Genomic DNA, 24,009 nt, shown 5'->3' on the forward strand with positions numbered 1-24,009 from the left:
GGTAATTTAGTTTACCTGGAAAGGATTGACACCAGCTGTTCCTTAGCTACGGTTCAGCTGATGCAATTAAGCCATGCAAACTGACGAACCACTCAGTCTGTTAAATGTCGGACAGATTATAAATGAGACGGAGAAGTGGGGATAAGCCGTTGATCTGCTGTCTGGGGCCGCTGTGATGTAATAGGTGTCTCTGGAGACGGCCTGTTAGCGAGGCAACTTTATTGCCACTCTTTTCGTTGCAGTCAAATCGAGTCTTAGGGGGGAGAAAATATGGTTCTTTTGATGAAAACATTGTAACTGCTTGAAGGATTTGGTTGTTTTTTATGTATTCAGTGGTTAGGAAAGACCAGTAAATCTGTTCTTAAGTCCTTGCTTGTTAGTTTTAGCTTGTTACTTGAGCTGTCTTTTCATATAAAGCTTTCATTTGTTCTCTTCTTAAATAAATCAAACACTTCCAACTTCTGAGGATGAATACAAGAGAGATTTTTTTTCTAAAATTAGCTGTAATATAGTTCACCCATAAATGAAAATTTGCTGAAAATGTACTCACCCTCAAGGCATCCCAGCTAGTTTCCTAGTTTCTTCATCATGGATGGCCTTAGGGTGAGTCAATTTTAAACAAACTTTTATTTTTGAGAGCATTATTCCTTGAAGAGCTTGTGTCTTGTAGTTGAGGGGAATATTAAAAGCATGTAGTGGCCACAAAAGGAGGTGTTAATGAGTACCCTTCTGAAACCTATATTCAAATGGAACAGGACAAGTGCTAACATTGTTATTCCCATAATACCTCAGGGGCATTTTCCAGATGTCCTGACCTGTTTGTCCACTGTCGCCTTGCCACGGTGTCTTATCAGTTCTTCTTTCCTCTCTCTCTCTTCTTAATCTCATGTCTGCCAGTATTATTTATGTCTCTTTATCCTTCTTGTCTCTTTTTCTCTTTCTTCTGTCTATAACCGTTTTCTTTTGTCTAACACGCTTTTCTCTGAGGCTCATCATCTCTTTGACTGTAAGTGTAACTGTAGTCAATAGGTGAGGGTGGTAAACATGAGAAGTAGGTATAAATCAGTATAGAATATTTCATTCATGCAAAGACAATTCTGTGTTTTATTTTTACATTTAAATGTGGTATTTTATTTCTCTTAGATAGCCTCGGCCAACCTACCTGCATGTTTTCTGTTGTATTTATTTATTCTTTAACCCAGTAATTAGATAAATTATTGGAGTACATTTTACAAGTCTTTTTACTAGCAGTTTCTGAGGAAACTTTGTTTTTACACCACTTTTTCTTTCCAGAGTAGTTTGAAAGGAGTGGACATTCATTAAATTCATAATGTTTACAGTTCAGGTTGTAGTTCAGCCCTCATGATAATAGAGACGGAGGAGCAGGGCTGACTACTGCTTATTGGCGCTCATCCAAAATCTTTGTGTGTAGTTCTCCTTTCTTCTCTTTTGCCAAGGTCAAGAGATCCAGAATGATTTTGCAATTTTTTATTTATTTTTTTTTTTTTTATGAATGTGAAGGATCTTCTTGGTTTCTCAAAGATGTGGTAACAGAGCTGTTATTTTGGCATCTGAGTTCCCTCTGAACCAATCAGGCGTTTCTCTGAAATGTTTGTTTAGAGATAAGGTATACAGTGAGCATGAAGCCCCACTCACTTGTATGGAGAACAGATCTTATAGTTACCCATTTATGTCTATAAGGAAAATGAATTATAGAAATATAGAAATATATTGTTTGTAGATTTGGTTGTTTTTGATGTTTTGTTTTTTGCACAAAAATGGTGTGAAAAGCTATATGTAGGCTATTTTGTAGTGTTTAACATTTATAATATTTTTCAAACAATGTATAGCAGACAGGCATAAGTTTGGTTGTTTTGTATCAACCATTCATTTGCACATTTTCTGTTTTTTTTTTTTATCAAATTAATTAAATAAATAATTGACAGATTAAACAAAATTGTATTATGATTGTTAGTTTCAGGCCTACTTTAGAGAATATGCCATTCACTCTCTTCATATCGGCCTACTGATGCCATCATAAACATGACATCATGATTGCATCATAAAGCTGCATTGTCTCCAAAAACGGCTTTAACCAGTCTAAGATGGTTTGCCAGGTTCTCATATCTTGGTTAGCTGGCTTTATAGGGGTTTTGGGGACTTACGAGCATTTTAAATCAACTGGCCTTATACATATGACATCATGATATCATCATAAAGCTGCACTGTAACATCAAAAACTGCTTAATCCTGCCTAAGATTGTTTGTTGGTCTAAGCTGCTTCTCCCAACCTGGTCAGGGTTGTCTGTTGGCAGGTTTTATATGGGTTTTGGGGATCTAAGATCATCTGAAAACCCGTTTAAACCAGCTAAGATGGCTTTTTTTCTTCCAGAATGGCATCACTGCCTGATCTCCCAACTTGGGCCACCTAGGCAGGCATCATCATATGTGACAGCTGACGTCTGTCCGCTCAGCTTGTTCAGATACACTGGCACAGATCCTAGCAGACCTACGTATTGGTTCTGTTCTGTCAAAATTTGCTCCAGACAGTGAGTCTGTCCATTTAAATTTAAGGATTTAATCTATTAATTGTGTTAGTAACACATCAGGATGTTAATTCCACTGAGATGAGAAGTGATGGTATGTTTGGCGAAATACAAACATCACTTTCTGAGTCTGTGTGTGTGCGCGTGCAAAGCTTTGAGCAGGTGGCTGCCGTGCTGTTGTCTCATTGTGTTTGGTGTGTCAGTGGATGCTACCAATCTGAGCCGCGAGACACCAGTTCTGTTTCCTTTGTGAGCAGGCGAGAGAGAGAGAGAGAGAGAAAGAGGATAAGGAAGGAGTGGAGAGTGGATAGTGACAGAGAGAGGCAGATGGAAGCAACACAAACGCCCACCAGCCTGATTTCTCTTCCACCTCCTCTCTCAAACACGCCTTTGTGTGTAATGATTAACCGATCGGAGAAAGGCGAGAAGATAGCGCCTCATAGGAAGTGACACACGCACAGCAACATTATATAAACACACAGTGTCTTCGTTCAGAGAGCAGTGAACATGAGCGGACCAAAAGGAGGATACTACAAAGCAGAATTGGGTAGGAACTTACTGTAAATACTTTGATGAGGGGAAATGTCACTCTGTGAGCTTGATGTCAAAATTATCCAATGTGTTTAGAACTGTGGCAGGTACATTCTTTTGTTTGCCTGTGCTTTCTTATGGCTCTTTGTTATGAGGCTGTTCAGACCTACTTGATCGAGTTCTTTGTTTACTTAACATGGTGGTGACATTGTTTTGCATTGTATCATTGTGGGCTTTTTCTGAAATCAGTTAGTTTTGTTTGCTCTTTGGTCAGCCGCTAATGAGAATATCTACTAACATGGCTCCTAACAAGAATAGATTAAATTCATTTGTGGCAAAGGTATAATTCAATTCTTTTGGAGTTGTATTTTTCACTATTTAAATGTGATTTTGACACTTTGTTCTTGCATTACAGGGGAGCCACACAAATTTGACCCCACATTCAGAGGACCTGTTCATAACAGGTAGAGTAAATCTTACTTCCTTGTGATAATTATTTGATAATAAAAATTTATAGGTTTTTTGAAGCCACATGTATCACATGATATACACGTATACATATTATTATTATTATTATTATTTATTATTATTGGTATTTTATTTTAAAATGATTGTATATGTCTAGTCAGATATAGATATATATATATATATATATATATATATATATATAATATATATATATATATATAATATATAATTTTACATGACATAATTTATACATTTGATTTCCAATGAGCGAAATAAGAACAGCTACTAACATTTTTATACATGAAACAAATGCATATGTATCTAAAAGGGAACTTCCTGTTGTTATAAATGAAGCAAATTCTAACTTCCTATTGTTTTAAATTTAGTTCTAAGTACTATTGACTAAGCTTACAACTTAACATCTGAAGGGTTGTTTCATAAAACAAGTTTACCAAATAAGCCAGTCTGAAATTTATTGTCACTTGATTTAGTTCCATAAAGCAAGTTTCCCATAGCTCAGTTGATCAGCAGTTTCGTGCCATGCAGTCTTTCTCTGGTTTTATGACTGCTATACCTTTTATGGTTATTAGTACAAAATTAAAACATTACAATCTAAAATTGCTCTTTAAAGCAGTAAAAACACTAAATGAAAAGTTAAAATCACTAATTTAACTATTAAAATAAATAAACGGACTACATTTCAACCGGTAAGAGGAAAACGCATTTACTCATTTGAGCTAGTAATTATGGCTGTATTAGTTAGCATACATTTGATTTACAGTTACTGCTATCATATAAAATACACTTAGGTGTAGGTTTAAAATTCTATGTCACATTTAATGTCCAACAAAAAATAATTTAAGCAAAATTTATATTTTATATACATTTATATATTTTATAAAAGTAAATATATATTAAAAATATTTATATTTTTGGAGGGGTCTAAAAAGTAGGAATAGAAAAAAAGAATTATATTTCATATTTACTTCAGATAATTTTTTTTTTCTTCATTTTTTTTTTATTCCTTTCTTCTTTTTAGACCCCTTCAAATAATGTGTATATATAATGCCCCCAAAACTACAGCTAATCCAGAAACAAACAGACATGCACCATCATAGCATTGTCTTTTGATTTGTCCTGATTTGCATGTGTCTGTTATTGATAAAAATATTGACTTCATTCATGGACCTGTCACGCCGCTGGCCTGTTTCTCGCTCTGATCCAGAGCTGCTGGTGGATCAATGGTTAGTTCGGCAGTGATAGCGGACAGCACGGTTTTCACCCCACAGGAGCAGAGAAATCAATGACTGTTGCTCACATGTCTAGAGTTGCTTTTCCTCATTAACATTCAAACTCAATAGGATTCAGCAGATTGTGAGGTAATTCTGCTATTATTGGACAACAAGCCATGGGTTTTTAATGTATTTTTGTTGCTCTCAATAGAGAGTGGCCATCACAGTGTGCAACCCAGTGTGTTTCTAACGTGGCTTTCCTTTGCTTTTACCGTATTTATAAGGCCCAGGTACTGCTTATTAGGGTTGGCTAATGTAAAACACTTAAGCTCTGTCGGGTTAGCACAGTATGCGGTACTTCGCTGTGCTATGTTTGCTGTGATGAAGTGCGGCAGCGGTACAATCCACGTCACAGCTGACCCAGTTGTTTATCATAGTGGCTAGTTTTCTGGTGAAGAGTCGTAGTTTGTATTTTCAAAAACCAAATTAAATAACCTCCTTTAGGGTTGGAACGATATGAGGGTGAGTATATAATGACAGAATGTTCATTTTTGGATAACTATACCTGTGAATAAGTTTATTTTCATATATATATATTTTTTTTGGCTACTTTTCCACCAGTCCATTAAATCTCCCAAAAATATCACCCAAGCTGTATTGCATTACATGTCATTGACTCCCAATAACACGTCAAATCCGCACCTTTGTGTGAAAGTGGCCCGATGCAACCACCCACTCCCCGTCTGTGTTGAGCAGAATTTAAATATAGCTCAGGGAACGCTGTTACAGATGACACTGTGGGTTTGTAGCTCTTGTGTTTGTAGTTTACACATCAAACACGTCACTCATTTCGACTGTCCTCCACATTAGCTGTCCACTCAAAGCTGCTGTATGCTGAGAGTTAGTCAGATCTGGATTAGTGCAGTCAGAACAACACAAGACTGAAGTTTACTGTCCTGCTGAACCATATGGCTACATCCCAATTAGCATACATACACTCTGCACTACAAGTATACTTATGAATGTTTAGTATTATTAGGACACGTTACCACAATATAAAGTTGCATCTCAATGCTACAGACCTCCTGCTGTGTCTTGTTACCATCTAGCTAACTCATTATTTTAGTTTTTAGTTTATTTAGTTTCTAACTTTCGAGTTCTTTTTAAAAACTACTTTAGGATGTTTGTCCTTGCATAAAGGTTCTTTTTTTTAAGTATATCGTATATCGTCGAGTATATCGTCTGGGCATTTCTAGCTTAGTATGTTTTTTTTTTTTTTACAATTATAGTATTTATAAATGTTTGGAATTAGATTATGTTTTCAGTAATTTATTTTAAGTTTTAATACATTTGTTCTTTTATTAAGTTTTTTAAATTTCAGTTTTAATTTTTTTAGTACTTAAACTTTTATTTCAGGTAGTTGTCAATGCAACATTTTTCATTTTCATTGATCTAATATTTACGCTGCCTTTCAAACGTTTGGGATCAGTAAGATGTTTCAGAAATACAGAAAAAAACTAATATTATTGCAATTTGTAATACTGGTTTCCTATTTTAATATACTTTCAAATATATTATAAAATGTATTTTTGTGACGCAGTGCTGTCATCAGCCACTACTCCAGTCTTCAGTGTCACATGATCCATTCTAATATGCTGATTTATTATCAGTGTTGAAACCGAACAAAAAGTGATACTTTTTCTTTGATTCTTTGGTGAATAAAAAGTTTAAACAAAGTTTAAAAAACATCTAACTGATCCCAAACTTTTGAACGGCACTGTTTTAATAATTTAATTTAATTTAATGAAGTCAGTTTTTAATAGTTTTAGTATTTAGTTAATAGTAACCACCCTGTGCTACTTGCATACTCTTTACTCTTGAATATGCGAATGAGGATGCAGCACATCTGTTAATCTTTTCTGTTGCCCTGCTCTGACCTCTGCCTTATTTTCTCTGTCTGCAAAGCTGCTATTTAGTTGGTTTCAACTAGTAGGTTGGCACCCAAAAATGGGTCACAAGTCTGTTCTAATGGGGTTACAGTCAGCAGGGAAAAATGATTACAAATACAGTATATGTGCTCTATGTATAGATGTATGTGTGTTTTAACACACTGTGTTAGTGAATAATGTTATTTTGTTTTAGATTTAGAGTTCACAAAGTTTTATTTGACAACATTTGATTAATTAGGAATATGTAATTCGTTAACTTATTCATGTACTTACTGAAATGCCATTATGAATGTAGAGATAGTGTGATTTATTCATTTAGTGCTCACATCCTCTCCCTTACATTCTCTTTTCTCACATTCCCACTGCAGGGGCTGCACAGACGTGCTTTGCTGTGTGATCTTTGTCATCGTCATCCTCGGTTACATCGTTCTGGGAACAGTTGGTGAGTTACACTCATTAACGTGCATTTCAGCAGAGAGGGTTGCGTAATGCGGCTCATGAATCCAGCACTATTAAGCAGCCAAATAGAAGCGGCGGGGGAGCGTCAGTCGTAAACAGCAGCCTAATGCAGTGTCATTATGTTCAGTTACACTCCCCTCACCGTATGTGGCTGTTTTTATAAGAACAGTCATTTAGTCCATTCTCAAAAAAGCAAGAGGACTCACACGAACCCATTCATTCACTGTGACATTTGATCGGTTACATCATTTGTGGTTTAAATGTGGAGTCTGTGAGACTCACAGCTTGCTGACTGTTGGATCTGTCTGAGTTGGAAACGTGCTGCCTGTGATTGCTATATATATATATATAGTGGCACCCAAAAGTTCTAGGATCTAATTTTAAACACAAATTTTAGTTTTTTAGAATGCTAGAATGATTTCTGAAAGATAATATGATATTTAATGACAGATTGGAGAAATGGCTGCTTAAAATTCGGATTTGCCATCACAGGAGTAAATTACATAGTTAAAAATGTTCCAATTTAATTTATATTAAATTGTAATTATATAAACTGTACAAACTGTGGATATTGGGTCTGTGTAGTGGAAGACTCGACGGTTCTCCCACAGTGCTGTTTTTTTTTTTTTTTTTTTTTCATCTGCTCTGGCCTTATCGGTTTAATCCTGACTAGGCTAAATTAATACGACTGGCTTTTCTGTTGCCCTTTGAAGTGCACTGACAACTCATGTGACCGTTTTAGGCTCTGGGTGACATTCTGTGACCCCTGAAGCTCAAATTCACTTTTCAATGCAGACTTGAGTGGAGAAAATGAGATCATCATCAGGCAGAATCCTTCTCTACAGAGCTGTAGTGTGTTCGATTCTCTGTGGATTCAAATCACTCGTATTCAATTACATAAAGAGCCTCTTGTGCTCGGAATTAAATAAAGAGGTTTCACTTTATTTTTAGTTTGTTTTTCATGCATCTGTACATGTTTGTTCTCTTTGCTTTTGCCTGTTCCTTCTCAGTATGAACAGTGGGTGTAGTTTCAGTGTTGCCATAAATACTGAGGTTGCTGGTGCAAAAGTTTTTTTATTATTATTACAGCAGTTCTTTGAAATGCATGATGCTTGAATTGCATCTGTGGTAAACTTATTTGAGAAACATGATTCAGATGACATGACTTGTGTTGTGTTTTTTAAGCTTGGATGCATGGGGATCCCCGGAAAGTGGTCTACCCAACAGATAGCTATGGGCCAGTTCTGTGGACAGCAGGGTACTCCTAATGCGTGAGTATGAGCCAGAGACAAATTGAGGTGTTAATGCTGTTATACTTCAATTAATAAATTTTTTTTTTTTTTTGCATAAAATAGTTAAAAATAATCTCATACTTAATATATTAAGATATTTATTTATCTATTAGATTTTTTAGGTTTAAAGATGGATTGAAACACCTTCTGTTTCTCCCCCACAGAAATAAAGCCATATTATTTTACTTCAATATTTTACAATGTGCCAATCCTACAGTCCTCATTAACCTCCAGTGCCCTACAACTCAGGTAATACAGACACTATTTGCAAACCATCTGTCATTCTCTCTAAGCTGGAATGTTCTGTGTTTAGCACTGGCTTGTTTTGTAACTGATGCTACACTTTCTCTCTTATTCACCCCAGCTGTGTGTATCCAAGTGCCCAGACAGATTTGCCACATACATCGACATGCAATACAAACTATAGACGCAATAAGAGCTACTGGGATTACTACAAGCAATTCTGCAAGCCAGGCTTCAACAATCCTGATAAGGTACAATGTGGAAACTAGAGAGTATTTGCAAGAACCAAAACTTTGTTTCAATTCAGTGATCATCACTTGCACACTGAAGTTTGAAAAGTAATTGAAATTTTTAAGTGAATGTCTTATTTGTAAGCAAATCTTTCTTGAAGATGGTTATTTTCAATTTGTTGAGCTGACTCATAATTTTAAATATGAAATAATATATTAATAGTTAATAGAATAATCCTTATCCAGTAATCACAAAATACTTGAAAATTCATAGAAATTCATTAGTTAAAAGAGTGCGGGAACCCTTTTACGTCTAGAGGAATATTTTGCCTGTTATGGTCAGATACATGAGCATTTTTGATGACGATGGTTCATCTTAGCAGGCCTATATGTCACACATGTACACTACAGCAGGCACCCACATTTCTTTGCGTGTCAATGCGTAAATGTGCCAACGCAAACCATCAATGGTCTGATTCTTCTGATTCACAGGATTTTCACACATTCTCACACATGCACATTTAGAAGCACACATGGTAACTGTGTTTGAGCCAGGCCTGACATGCTGGAGAAATACTGTCGAGAGCAGCGTTGATTTTTTTTTTTTTTTTTTAGTTTTTCTTTTTTTTTTTTTTCTCATTTGACAGCCGGTTTCTGGTGTTTTTGGGTGTGGATTTTGTCTCTATGTTTTTGTGAAGAGGAGAATGTGAGTTTTTTAGAGAATAATTTTGTGAGAAATTTAAAATCAAATCAATGCTTTCTGTGCTGGTATTTTTCTTTATAATTGCATGTCTTGGTGCCAAAATTTTAGTTAAAAAATGCATATGCACCCGTATAAAAATTCCCACAATTCCAATAGAATCTCAGAAGTTTAAGGAATGAGCGAGTGTATAGACAAAGAAACAGTTATGGGTATAAGTGAGTTAAATTTAATTCATGTTAGAATTTGTTTATTTGTAATTCAAAAGATATCAATGAAAGATTGCATGAATTTCAATTGAAACTTGAATATCAGGAGATCATGAGTTTCAGTTCAGGCCACTTGATCTCTTTGAAGCCATCATATCTGCTTTAATGTAAACATTGTGAATAATATAAGAGATAGAAAGAGAGAAAATGTCTCTGCCAAGGCTGAGAAGGTCACTGCATCCTCTCCATATCAGCAGAGGAGGCACAGAATGATACGAAACCCTTGGATAGCTGCTGCTTATCACCTCTTTAGGCCTTGAAGATAAACGAGCAAAACATGACGCTCAACATTGTCCTACAACAGCTTATAAATACTTTTAAATACTTATTGTTTTTTCGTTATTCTTTGCTCTTCCATCAGTTCTTCAGAGGTGCTTTCCCCGATTTCATCACCCAGAAAACGGGACATTAACTGTTGCCAACAAAACAAACTTCAAGGATGGACACGGTAAAAGTCAGAAGTGTCGTCGATCTGAGAGATGCAGCAAAGTAAGTTCACTTATTAGTAGTGCTTAGTGTGCATAGCAACCATATAAGACTACAGGAAAAAAAAAATGAAGACTGATTTGTTGCACTTGCCTGTATGGCTCAAAATTGCTCTCATTGAGAGTAACACAAATAGGAGGATTAGTTAGGCAAAACAAAATTATTCAAAATACTGTTATATAATGCCACTAAACTATATAATTTATTTTGCGTAATTATATTGCATAGAATTTAAAACCTGTGCTAGTTTCACTTGTATCACTCCGCAGTGTCTGTCTTCTTCCATAATAAAATAATTTCATCTCAAATCAATGTTTCATGTATAATTATATATTTATTTGGTTAAGTAGCTGTGTTTTGAGGTGGGGTAATGTACAGTCAGTTGGTTACCCATGCAAAATAAACCTCTTCAGAGTATCGATTTCCTTGTCAGTGCTTATTTTGAGGTAATAACTGGCTGACTATACATTATCCCATATATACGAGTCTAAAAATATCTTCTGGCCTGCATAAAATCGCTCAGCTCTTTCTAATTAGATATAATGATTATTAATTAATGAATGCTCTTCTGAAGGAGCTCTCAGTTTCCATTTTAGTTGTATGAGTCAGAGTTTAAGTGGGTGTATGCTACCGTTCAAAAGTTAGGGGTTGGTAAAACTTCTTAATGCCTTTGAAAGGATTCTTTAATGAATAGATTCAAAGGAGCATCATTTCTTTGAAACAACCTTTCTTTTAATATTATGCATGTTTTACTATTTCTTTTAAAAATCAATTTCATATATCCTTGCTGAAGAAAAGCATTAATTTCTTTAAAAAAAAAAAAACTGACCCTAGACTTTTGAATGGAAATATCTTGCATCTTGATATTAAAAATGTGTGCATTTGTACAAATACAGCAGGTAAACAAATAATACCATTATTTCCAACATTTCTTCCTAAATATACTGTCTTTCCATCCAGGCAAGAGAGGACAGTTTTATCTGGGTATGACTTTAGGCTTACAAAAGGTCAGAGAGAATCTGGGCCTTTTAAGCAATATAAGTCAAGCTGTGCATGTTCGCATGAGTTTGCTGCTGCCATAATAGCACTGATTTAAACACCTGGGGTAAAAGGTTACACAGGGTGTTTTCTTATTTTGGCAGGCAGGTTTCTTGTAACTAGTTTGCAAGACAATGTTCGCACAGGATGTGTTCTTACGTCTTTGCCATCACATCTTGGTAATATTAGTTTATAAAGTAGTTTAGCTTTTTTCCATCTAGTTGTTTTTTAATTCAAGGATGTGTCCTGTGTGAACAGGCCCTAACAATTGTACTTTTGGATTGAGTTTCACTCACAAAAACAGGCACTTTTATACTCTAATCTGCAGATGCTTTTTGCAACTCTTCACCTGATTGCAGAAAGCCAAGGTTTTTGCTTCATGTGTCTTTTGTAACATGCTCAATGCTTCTTTTTTTGTAGCAAAGTTACAGCTATGCAGCAAGGAACAGAAAGGTCTCCATTTCTTGTCAGCTTTGAAACTCGACCTTGTCCTTCGCTTATCTACGAACTAACCTCGCCTCCCTCACCACATTTTTCTGCACCTGCAGCCTCTCAAAGAATCTGTAGAACAGAAAAAATAACACATCTCTGTATATTTTTTCCCCTTGTCAAAACTGAGGTCACTGACAAAATCCCTCTGCCTTTCAGATGTCTCTCTGCTGAAAGAGCTTTTTAAGAATATAATGGCAAACGTAAGTGAGGTAGATGTGATTTAATGTCATCGCAAGGTCGTTTTGTACATGAACTACATTGATCATGTTTTCAGCAAGGGAAAACTGAGGCGTAGGAGTTCAAAATGCAGATGTTAAAAATGGGACACATGAGCTCTTCTCTATTCACCTAATGCTTCTCTGCGATAGGGAAGCACACTTTTCATCAGCATTACTTGGAGAACATTTTCCAGTTTGATGAAATGAGTTGAGCTGATTTCAGTATAGTGCAGCTTTCCAGCAGCAGGCTACTTTTTCGAGCAAGTAGTGATAAAACATGACAATGTTTTTTTTGTTGTTTTTTTCTTTTTTTTTGCAGACTCATGCTCCCATATGAATCATTCATGATTCTTTGAGTTCCTGCGAAAGGTGTCTCCACTGATTTTTTTTGTAGCAATGTACATCTATTCTACTTTTCCCCTTTTTTTTTTTGTAAGGTTGCTTTAGATAATTAGAATCTATCAAAAAGTTGATTTATTTCACTAATTCCATTCAAAAAGTGAAACTTGTATATTATATTCATTCATTACACACAGACTGATATATTTTAAATGCTTATTTTTTTTAATTTTGATGATTATAACTGACAACTAAGGAAAATCCCAAATTCAGTATCTCAGAAAATTAGAATATTACTTAAGACCAATACAAAGAAAGGATTTTTTAGAAGTCCTTGGCCAACTGAAAAGTATGAACATGAAAAGGTATGAGCATGTACAGCACTCAATACTTAGTTGGGGCTCCTTTTTGCCTGAATAACTTACATGCAGCAATGTGGCGTGGCATGGAGTCAATCAGTCTGTGGCACTGCCAAGGTTCAGGTGTTATGAGAGCCCACAGTTGCTCTGATAGTGGCCACTTCAGCTCTTCCTGCATTCTTGGGGTCTGGCATATCGCATCTTCCTCTTCCCAATACCCCATAGATTTTCTATGGGGTTAAGGTCAGGCGAGTTTGCTGGCCAATTAAGAACAGGTAGATACCATGGTCCTTAAACCAGGTACTTGGTAGCTTTGGCACTGGGGTGCAGGTGCCCAAGGGCCCAAGTTCCCTGTTGGAAAATGAAATCTGCATCTCCATAAAAGTTGGTCAGCAGCAGGAAGCATGAAGTGGCTAAAACTTCCTGGTATACAGCTTGCGTTGACCTTGGACCTCAGAAAACACAGTGACCAACACCAGCAGATGGCAGGGCACCCCAAACCATCACTGACTGTGGAAAACTTTTACACTGGACCTCAAGCAATGTGGATTGTGTGTCCTCTCCTCTCTTCTTCCAGACTCTGGGACCCTGATTTCCAAAGGAAATGCAAAAGTTTACTTTCATCAGAGAACATAACTTTGGACCACTCAGCAGCAGTCCAGTCCTTTTTGAAGCGAGACGCTTCTGACGCTGTCTGTTGTTCAAGAGTGGCTTGACACAAGGAATGCGACAGCTGAAAACCCATGTCTTGCATACGTCTGTGCGTAGTGGTTTCTTGAAGCACTGACTCCAGCTGCAGTCCACTCTTTGTGAATCTCCCCCACATTTTATGAATGGGTTTTGTTTCACAATCCTCTCCAGTGGGTGCGGTTATCCCTATATGCTTGTACACTTTTTTTTCTACCACATCTTTTCCTTCCCTTCGCCTCTCTATTAATGCGGTTGAACACAGAGCTCTGTGAACAGCCAGCCTCTTTTGCAAATGACCTTTTGTGTCTTGCCCTTCCTTGTGCAAGGTGTCAATGGTCGTCTTTTGGACAACTGTGAAGTCAGCAGTCTTCCCCATGATTGTGTAGCCAACAGAACTAGCCTGAGAGACCATTTAAAGGCCTTTGCAGGTGTTTTGAGTTAATTAGCTGATTAGAGTGTGGCACCAGGTGTCTTCAGTATTGAACATTTTCACAATATTCCAATTTTCTGAGATACTGAATTTTGGTCCTTAGTTGTCATTATAATCATCAAAATTAAAAGAAATAAACATTTGAAATATATAAGTCTGTGTGTAATGAATGAATATAATATACAAGTTTCACTTTTTGAATGGAATCAGTGAAATAAAACAACTTTTTGATGATATTCTAATTATATGACCAGCACCTGTATACAAAATTATAGCTAAGTATAGATAACTGCATTTATTAAAAAGTAGCTTCAGTGTAGTTTATACCAACTTTAAATTGGGTAGCTTTTAGCTCGACAAATTAGTTTCAAAATAGCTTCTATAACATTGCTGCTATCCTTTTCAAACCTACCTCACTTCGTGTACAAATCATGATATATCACAAAATTATATAAAATATACCCCCAGCATACAAGTAATAAAATTTTGATTTCTCAAAGTGCCCCTATTATGGATTTTTTAAAATGACCTTCCATGTAGTGTGTAATACAGCTCTAAGTAAATGAAAACATCCTGCAAAGTTTTAAATCTTAAAGTGCACTGTGTATAAAGTTATTGTCTCTCAAAAGAACTTAAAGTGCACTGTGTATAAAGTTATTGTCTCTCAAAAGAAAGGGTCTTTCATTCTTTGCCGGCCCACGCTCACCGGAGTGGTAAAGAAAAAATGTCTGTTTCCCCGGTAACGGCTGTAAACAGCAGCACTGCGCTCACAAACGCTGATTTATTAGGCATTACAGGCAAGATGAAATGGAAATGAAATTGACAAGTCAGACCAATCACCGCAGATTAGCGTTGAGCAAAGGTGGGGTTTGGAAAAATCGTTGAGCAAATTGGTTTGGGAGCCGTTGAGCAAATAAGGTAAAAATAAATGCATATTTTAAGACAATTAAAGTGTTATTTTGACCTTGTATGCATGTCAACCTGTTAACACCCAAAACCAAAATATGAACCTTTCATGGTAGTTATGTAAAAGCACTTCTCTCACCATAGACTTACATAGAACACACACTATATTTATTTTAGTTTGGCCTGAGTAAAAACAAGACTGTGTGGGATAGAAATAAAGTCTGTTTTTCCAAAACATTTCAGCTAAACTAAACATTTTTTAAAACATTAAGAAAATTAGATGTCCAGTGATCTTTTAAACAGTACAACATATTGCACTGATTGTGCTTCTGTCTCTCAAAGCATCATTTTCAGTTGTGTCAGATTCAATAACTTTGACTAAGTTCTTTAACCCTTCACCTCCACTGTGCATGAAAAACATGGCTTTTTCATGAAAGGAGGACAATAGAATAAATCTGATGTTTTCTTACACCAGTAACACCTGTGTGAAACATCGAACTGACTACTGTAGATCTAAAATAACCTGCTGTAGTGTGCCATTGCTTCTTAGTTTAATGAAGAAAGGACTGTATATGGCATGTTTATGAGATTAACCTCCCCATAAAACTGCTCTGTACAGTCAGTAAGTTTGACTCTTTTTGACTGTTTTTCTGTGCTCCGCGTTTACATGTGGCATCACCAGCCTGTTGGATGCAAAGGAGGTGGGCGTCAAGATCTTTGTAGGATTACGCCAGCTCGTGGTTTTTGGATCCTAATGTATGTATAACCTCAGTTTTTCACCTTTAAGAAAATGCAAACAGATTGATACGGTGTGGCTGATATGTGGTTCATGGGTGGTTTTCAGTGGTCTGGGTGATAAGTATGCTGGTCAGTCTGATCTTCATTCTGCTGCTGAGGTTCACCGCTGGCGTTCTCTTCTGGATGGTGATCTTTGGGGTCATCGTGGCTGTGGGCTATGGTTGGTGATGACTACAGAACACTACAGAATAAAACTGCAAAACTAAACTCTTATATTCTAGACTCTTCAAAATTATAGGGATAGTTTACCCTAACAAAAAGTACAATTATATAATATACTTCTTGAATGAATGTTGTCAAAAGTCCTTTTTGTCTTCTTTTCAGTCCGATCTTAATCAGTGAATCAAATGATCCAGTTCAAAAAAACTAAATGAATCAGTCATGAATCAGACTTATCTGGTTCTCCTGAATTCTCAGGCAATACATGTTCACATTAAAAATTAAACCCTGATCTTGTAACTGACCTTAACACTAAATGATGTGTCAGACAGTTTGATAGTTTTGTGAATGTCTCTGTACTGGTGGGTTCAACTGCTGTGTCCTGACTGTCACGTACAGGATATGGCATTGTTACTGGGAGTACAGTACACTCAAGGGGAAGCCGGACTCTGAAAACATCACCACTCGCAGGAGCGTGGATTCCAGACTGACGTTTCCGGGTTTACTTGCAGCTGAGTCAGACCTGGCTCATATTCAGTGAGATTTCTTCAGTTATTCTTATATATGAGTGTTTGTAGTGAAGTTTAAATCGGATAATGCATCTTAACCAAGAAATGCAGTCGCACTGTCAAGTTGATGAAAGTTCAGTTTGATGGAAGTGACTGGACAGCTTGATATTTTACGCACAGTGATCTCCTTGGCTGTCATTGAAGGCTATCATCATCATAGTGCTGATATTCCTGCGGAGGCAGAGTTCGTATTGCCATTGCTCTTCTAAAGGAGGGCAGCAAGTAAGTTTCTTTCTGCCTGTCTTTCTCTATTTTTCTTCTATTTAATGGTGGTGCTTGAAAAGAATGGAAAAACGCCTGAAACAAAGCTGTCAAGTGGTATTTTATACGTTATCTCTCTCTTTCATACAGGGCGATTGGCTGCATCATGTGCAACACTGTTCTATCCCATCATCACCTTCCTGCTTCTGGCTCTTTGTATTGCATACTGGGCTTGTTAGCAGCTGTGTATCCACTCAGATTTAAATTAATTTGAATGCTGAATGAACTTAGTACTTTTAATTTAAGTGTAAATATTGGGACTATATATATATATATCATATAATTTTAGTTTGTGTTAAAATTATGCAAATAGACATATTTATAAAAAACTGTTTTAATAGTTTATTTTTTTAAATGGCAAAATATAACAAAATGTAAAACAGTGGCAAATATAAAAAGGTAAAAACAGTTTAATTTTTTAGGTTAATAGGTTTTTGTTTTTGATGGCATGGTGTTGGGACAAGACTGTTTCTGCCATTGGGATAAAAAAAAAAAATCTTAAAGGGTAATTGTGATGGTTGTATCGCACAACAATTCACACTTTTTTTTCTTGCAGTTCTAAGAATTGTGATGAAATAAATATATATTTAAATATATATTTACTAGACAAAAAATTGTCAGAATTTGTGAGATAAAATGTCACAATTTTTATTATGTGGCAGACACAAAAACAAAAGAAAAACTGAACTGTGAGATGTAAACTTCTGAAAATTCTGTGGCAGAAACCACCAGCTTCCATACAGAGTACCACCTGTTTTATAGAGAAGTCTTTATTTTAGCCGTTACATTGGTGGCACAGATATTACAGTACAGGTTATTGTATTTTTCTTAACTACAAACTTCTTTGAGTTTCCTGGGCATCATCTGGTGAGGCAGTATATAAAGTAATGTCAACGCTACCGCCGACTGCAAGTATACCAACCTCACCTGTGACCCAGAGGTTAAGAACTAACCCTCCTGTAATCTGTGTTCATCTGAGATACACAGCGTACAGGTTTAATTGTACTACATTTTAAATATTAAATCCATTATATTGATTCAGATTTAGTATTGTGTCACCAGCTGTGTGATTCCTTCCATCTCTTTGATGTGTTTCAGACCTTCAAGTCACAATCCAACGTGAGCCCCTCCTAAACTGTTTCCAAGGCTCCCATTTGCACATTTGCTTTTTATGGTGGGGAGAGTTTTGTACCACCGTGACATCTTTGGTTCTTCAGCTCTGCAATTTGCTGGTCTTCCTCTGGCTGGTGAATTTCACCATCGCTCTGGGTCAGTGCAACCCTCGCCGGGCGCGTTCGCGTTCGTATTACTAGGGCCTTGAGGAAGCCAGAAGACATCCCCCACCTTGCCCCTTGGCTTCATCATTTGGCAGGGCTTTAAGGTATGTTGCCATCTGTGGTCTTAGAAGCTTGTAGATGATTGATTGTTTCTGAGAGTGGAGAGCTGCTGGACTGAAATGAATTGTTCACTGTAATCACATTACAATGTTTATTCCAGGTATCACACATGCTCTCTTGAGCGTTTGGAGCTTTGATTCTGTCCATTGTACAGTTCATCCGATCCTTGATCTGGAGTAGCCTCGACCACAAACTGAAAAAGGCAGTGAAATCACATTTGAATGTTTTAGGGGAAGTTTGACGTCATGTGTGCACAACTCATGTTCGGCATTAGTGATGGTAGCTCAGAATGGTCTTTCATTTGTTACAGTTTTCCACAAAACTATCAAGAAGAAACATGGTTTTCAAACAATATCTTCTAATAGTGTAGAATAAATTGATGAATAATGGGGCTTCGCCTTCTTTTCTGTTTTTTGTTGCAGGTGCTCACAATGCATTTACCACGCTTCCTGCTGTGCTGTCCTCAAAATGCTGTTATTCTGGTGCCTAGAGCACTTCATCAAGCGTCAATGAAAACACTGGACATGCCTTACATTATGGTGAGAGATTCACGCCCACGTTTTCAAGCCACAGGCATTTTTCATAACTTTATGCTGTATATATATAAGTACCATATAACAGCATATACTGTATTTTCAATGTGGATAACTAAATAGTTTCATTTTGTTTTAAATATGAAGCCAATGATCGGAACCTTTGTAGTCAGAAAACAGACTGACAGAAACGGACTGATGCATTGACATTTATTGTTTTGATTTAATTCATGGTCCCTCGAGATTTCAATATATGCGAAGGAATTTCTGTGCCTCAGTCGCGAGACGCTTTTTCTATTCTTTCCTTCCTGTAACAGGGGAACGGTATCAGGTGAAAACTCTGCACATCTGCTACATTTATAATGGTCATTGTCAAGAGTTGTGGAGTGCAAGGACTCTGTCCCTCACCACACACACACACACCTGTTTGAGAATTTATTTCAGTTATATGTGACATTTCCAGGATGGTTTTTAGGGTTGTTACTTGTTTTAATAAATTTATCACGGTTTCAAAATACTCTAACTGCGTTCCTCCTATGTCCTTAATAGAAACATGTTTTGTTGTCCGAGGTTTTTTTTCTTTGTGTTGCCTTGTGCAGCGTAATTTTTTTTTTTTTTTTTTCGTTGCCACAAGGTCATGAAATGGAGAACAACAATCTTTGTCTGGTCCAACGTCGTCCCTTTGACACATTAGTGTTTTCGAATAACTTGCCAATTTTTTTAAAAAAAAAAAAGTTTCCATAAGACTTTCCAGACTAAAATATGACTATAAATATGTCTGTCGATTTAGTCATTTCTGGGTGCTTTTCTCTAGAGTTGGCTGTTCTGGCCAAGGTTACTGACTTTCCTGCGGTTCTTTGGGTAAAAAAAAACCACCCTGCTTGAGCTCCGGGAGTGGTGGGGTACTGTCAAAACCGTGTCAGTTGTGACATACAGACAGGCCAACATTAAGACTAATAGAGTCGGGGTGCTTTAACCACACACACAAACATTGCATATGACCTTCTCCTGCCTTCAGACACGCTAAATTATAACCACAAAAATGATTGATAGATTGGGGCACGGTTTGTTTGCAATTGTAAATGTACCTGTTTTTGTTTGGCTGTATGTTTTATGAATATGGCTTTGCAGGTGTCCTTGCCTGCTTTTTTTCCTTCACCCCCGCCAAATACCATTAATTCCAGGAACCGAGGTAGCCGTCCCATCAAATTATTTATTTTTTTTGCTTCCCTCTGCTGGTTGAGTGCAAGCAAATAACACTTCATAGTTCTACTAGAATATTTCTATAGTTTTTTTTTTATTTATTTGCATTTTATCAATTTGTTTTACTATTATTAAACAAAATTCTGTATGCATTATTCGTGATATAAACAATCAACTATCTTATAGATTAATGTTTTTTTTTTATTGCTGTGTGTAGGTGTTAATAGATAGCGTTTGTATACATCTGTTAATTTAAAAAACTTTTTAAAAATATAATTCTTGCACGCCCGAAACCCACACACATGGAGACCACATAATTTATATATCTGTTAATTTATGTTAAAAAACCAGTTAAAACAATCTATCCTTCGTACTATGGAGAAGTTGGGAATTACATATAGGTAGGGTAAGTAAAGATGTACGAATCTATTATGTGTGTGTGGATAAGTGACAATATATTCAGGGTTCATCTATAGGTGATATGGGGTCGCGTGTTGTAATATATCATATACTTTGACTCTATATACTATATAATATCTCCATATATATATATATTATATATATATATATATATCTATATATCTCTGCCTTTTAAAAATAAATAGATTTTCTGGCTTTCTTTTTGTGTTTTTAAATAGTAAGTAATTTAATATATCATATATAGATATATATATATATATATAGATATATATGTATATTAGATATATATAATATATAGGATAACATTTATTTTTATAAAAGCATTATTGAACATGCATTTAAAAAGAAGTTATGTTTGGACCACGAATTTCATCTAATTTAATTTCTGTGTGTAATCTTGTTTTCCCCATTCACAGACGGTGATATTTGTAATCCTATATGATTGCACACGTGTTTTCTTTACGGCTATGCCATGTGGTGGTCGAGAACAGTGTTCCTCTGTCTTCTGTAATTAACAACCTTTTTAAATTGTGCAGAATTCACTTAGGTGTCTTTTGGTATAAATGATGCTGAACTTTAGAATGCGTCACAACTTAAAAAAAAGCTGGTTTTAGTTCCTTGATAAATGCTACTGGATACCCACCCACCCGGTCTTCCTTTACCTTTCCTCTTCTTCTCTGGTGCATGACTTTCTGTTCCTCTAATTATAATAACTGATTTTAATCTTTGTGTATTTATTCTTTTCACTTCGTTCGTCATGAACTGGCTGACTAATCTCTGCTTTCCCTTTATTTTCTTTTTCCTTTTTCCTTGACAACTCTAGACCCGCGGTCTTTCCTCCGTAAGTCTTTCTTCGTTCTTCCGTCGTCTGATTGAACGGGACACTCCTTCAGGGTGAAGATCTTGAAAGGAACGATGGCATCCTTCCAAACCGTATTTTACATGCCGCCATGCCTGCCGAGTATACTTAAACAAAACGATCAAGAGGCAAAAAGTATGGCTGGTGTCCTGAAACCGTCACCTCATTGAGGGACGTGAAGAAACCGTGCTAAGTACTGGTAACACACTGCATCTCTCCCACAGCCACAGCAAAGCCCTTCTGGATATTGGAATCAGATAAGCAATTTATAGAAGCTATCTCTTCGCTCTTCCTGCAGTCTCTGATACTGACTGACTTCTGCTGCTACTGTTTTTTCCCCATACGTTTTTTTTTCCCTTTTGTCTCTTTTGCTGCTAATTCTGTCCATCCTTTGCCTTACCTCTGTTTTGTCCTTCTGGAGCAAAGGTCTAGAATAATACTCCTGTTAATTCAATTATGACAGCAAAAAAAAAGTTTTGTTTGGTGTTTCTAGTAAGTTTACTCGCTTTATCTCCTCTTTCTCGTTTCTATAACCACTTCCGTGGTTTTTCATGTCCATTTTTGGTTTTAAGTATTTTCATACAGTACATTGGATTTTCATGTGGTCTGGATTGGCCGATTTCTTAGTCCCACAGGATTTTAATATTAACGTTTGGTCATAATCTATTGGACAATGCGATTGTATTGGGGGAATCTTAATAGTAACGTTGTAATTTCCTCCTTATAATCATGTTTTTGATAGAAACTATGACTTTTTCAGGTGTTCTGATGGCATTGTTTTAGTATACTGTGCCCCTGTTTTAAAATGAAGAGGCTAATCTCTTTTGTGTTTTTTTGCAATCAATCTGAAAGTTTTTCCAAGTTAAAAACCATTCAATATAAAAAAAGGAACATAAAGAAGAACCATTTTTTTGTTTTGGAATTTTGTAGGACCGGGTTTGAATGCTGCGTCTAACTCTGTGTCGTTCAGTATAAAAGTTGTCTTGTAATGGGGGACAGTTTGTAAAAAAAAAATAAAAAATAAAAAATAGTTGAATTACATTTTTCCATTAGAATAAAGCTGGAACTAAATAGCCTGAATGGTTTGATTCCTTTCATTTTTGCAGAATGCGAACAAATTTTATTATACTGATTATTCAATTTACATGTCTCAGCTTCAATCTATATGTGCTTTTCAAAACTTTGGAGAGTTTAAGATTTTTTTTTCGTCGTGCTCACCAAAGTTGCAGTTATTTACAGTACAAGACGAATTGTAAAAAGAACTACTTTAATATATTTTAAAATGGTATTTAATTCAGTGGTTGCCAATGCTGAATTTTTCCACAATGCTCCTTCTGATTTGGTGCTCAATAAACATTGCTTGTATTATCAGTTTTAAAAACAGTTTTTGTTGGCTTAATTTTTTTTGCATAAACCGTGATTCACCACCAATCAAACCGTTTTGATGTTCATAATTAAAAAAAAAAATTGAGTTGCATTATTTTTGTATAGGCAGCATCCATTGAATTGCTCAAAATTTCAAGAAGTTTAGATATAATGTTTACAAAGCATTTCTAGTTTCAAACTTTGTGTTGCATCTAGGGAATCTCTTAAAAAGGTATCACTGGTTCCCGAAATCACAATGAGTCGGTTGGTGGCATTAACATTGCTTGTTCTCCTGTTTCTCAGTGCTTTGATTTGGAGAAAAACTATGGCGTCTGCGACCCGGCCGTAATTACATGGCCAGCAGCCGGCGTGCCAATCCTCACAAGAAAACCAAGAGACGTCAGTCGAACAAGAACCGTATAAAACAACGAAGGAGCAACCAACCAAAGGCACTGACAAGTAAAACACAGATTCTGGTTATTATAGTATAATGGACTGATTTAAGCAATATTCAGTCAATGCATGTAGAATCGTTTTGTATTATCATCCTCATTATGAAACCCAAAAAATAATATATACAAGAATCTTTGTACGGATCTGCATCTTTCTGTTTGATTCTGCAAGGAACTATACGTTACAGTACGCAACTAAATGACATTGAATGATTTCCTGTTTATGGATGGGTGGAATGTTCTCACTTGGTGTGGCTTTTTGTATAGATTTTTAGACACATAGTAACTGTTTGTTACCCAATTCTTGTCTTGTTATGTGTACCATTGCATTTTTCGTTAGCACCCATGTTGGGTGAAAACGGCCTCTTCTCCTCATATTGAGAAAACAACCGGTAACGGTATTTTGCGTCTTCACTAAATGAATTTTTTCCTCTAACTGTTTTGTAGAGTTGCTGTTTGTACTTACAGTTCATCTGAAAGTGCCTTAGTCCAACAAGCATTTATCATCTCTTTAACCTCAACCACCTGTTGATAACGGGGCCCTTGGTCTGCTGTTGCATAACTTCTATTTATTCTGTCATTACTGCTCTTATGTCATTCCACCAACTGCGTTTTTCATCAGGCGACTGCTCTCTAGCATTAGGAGTGTTAACACTCCCTTCGTGTGATTTGTATTGTGTCCGGTCACTACCTTAACTTCAGTTTAACCCAGGCAGGGACTTGCGAATTTATATTAGATAACACCTTTTGATATTAATAATGTGTACAGATTAGTGTAGTTATTTTATGTGAACTAATTTCTGCTCATATTTTGATGCCATTCAATTTGAAGTCCTTCATTTATTTAAAAAAAAAAAAAAAGTGTTGTGGCTGTGGTCTTAAAGAGTGGTAAGTAATTAATGAGTGTATTCTTTACCAGTTTTATGTTGTTTAAAACACTATGAATGTGACACAGTGACAGTGATTTCATGTTCTTGATTTTTAGTCAGCTTGCATATTCATCGAAATTGTATTTTGGTTTAACATTTGTCCTAATCATGTTCATGGTATGTTACCTATTTAATTATCTACATAATTTTACAGTGTGGTACCACTTTTTACTATTTCTGTAAACAG

The 24,009-nt window shown here is 36.1% G+C and overlaps 1 pseudogene; it reads left to right on the top strand.

The window, feature by feature from the left end:
- Window positions 1–1,782: 1,782 nt before the first annotated feature.
- Window positions 1,783–18,574, top strand: LOC122138321 (annotated as a pseudogene).
- Window positions 18,575–24,009: the final 5,435 nt, after the last annotated feature.

This window comes from Cyprinus carpio, chromosome B8, assembly GCF_018340385.1.
Source record: "Cyprinus carpio isolate SPL01 chromosome B8, ASM1834038v1, whole genome shotgun sequence".
NCBI lineage: Eukaryota > Metazoa > Chordata > Actinopteri > Cypriniformes > Cyprinidae > Cyprinus > Cyprinus carpio.